The sequence below is a fragment of the Lottia gigantea genome (assembly GCF_000327385.1).
Source record: "Lottia gigantea unplaced genomic scaffold LOTGIsca_7, whole genome shotgun sequence".
Classification (NCBI taxonomy): Eukaryota; Metazoa; Mollusca; class Gastropoda; family Lottiidae; genus Lottia; species Lottia gigantea.
In genome coordinates, this window is record NW_008710370.1 from 1,583,358 (window position 1) to 1,584,431 (window position 1,074).

Below are 1,074 nucleotides of genomic sequence, written 5' to 3' on the forward strand. Positions count from 1 at the left end.
CATGAAATTAACGAAAATGGGACACACAGTTATAATCACTATTGAGGATTTTTCTGACAGAGTCAAAATGATCGATGAATTTTTGTTCTTTGGCTGGCCTATTAACCTTGGAAAGTTTGCCATCACCTGACACCTTGCATAGAATGACCTGCCGAGTTGAAATGAACTGACACTGGTGTAAGACGATTGTTCTGAATACTACTTCGATGGCCGTTCATTTGGCCTCAGTGAGTTTGTTGAGTTTCACCAACATCAATTTGATCTGGCCATCGTATACAAAATATATACCATTATGATGTTTGAACCATGTGCACCTATTAGATTTCGAGGAAGGGAGGGTTTCATTCTCCCAAATGTACAGGCCTAGGGTGGAGCAGACACTTTATTTAGAAATTAGGATTAAGGGTCTTGATATTGGGTTTTCTTCTGTTCTTCTTCTGATCTGAAATTAGAAAAAAAAAACTCGCCCGATGGGCGAGAAGTATAGTATCTGTTATGTACTGATTGTTTTTAGTTTACTATGAACAATATTATCATTTAAGTTCTTATTTTTTGAATATGCAACTATCATTTTCTGCTTATAGACATGGGGGAATTTCTCTTGAAGGCTCTTATAGTGGGCATGAACTATCTTGCTTGCTCGATTGCTGGTTGTATTAAACAGGACAACAAAGGGTGCTATGCCTACATTATGATGAATATTTAGTCCTATAGGTCTTGCTGTATTCAATGTCTCAATCCAATGGGCCTCCCTAGATTGACGGAAGTTGGTAGTTTCATCTTCGGGCAAGTCAATTTCTATACGCTCAATTGGGATTAGGGTGAGATCGTCTATTGAATGGTCGTCGAGGTTGAAATGATTAGAAACAGGCTTGTCTTTCTTTAATTTGATGTCTGACCTATGAGCATTAAAGCGAGTTCGTAAATTATTCTTAGTTTCTCCTACATATTGTTTGGGACATTTCTTGCATGAAATTAAATATATTACATTCGAATGTTCACATGTTAGATGTTCCTGGATCGGGTACCTTTTATTCGTAGAGTTGCTTACAAAATAATGAGTTTCTGATATAA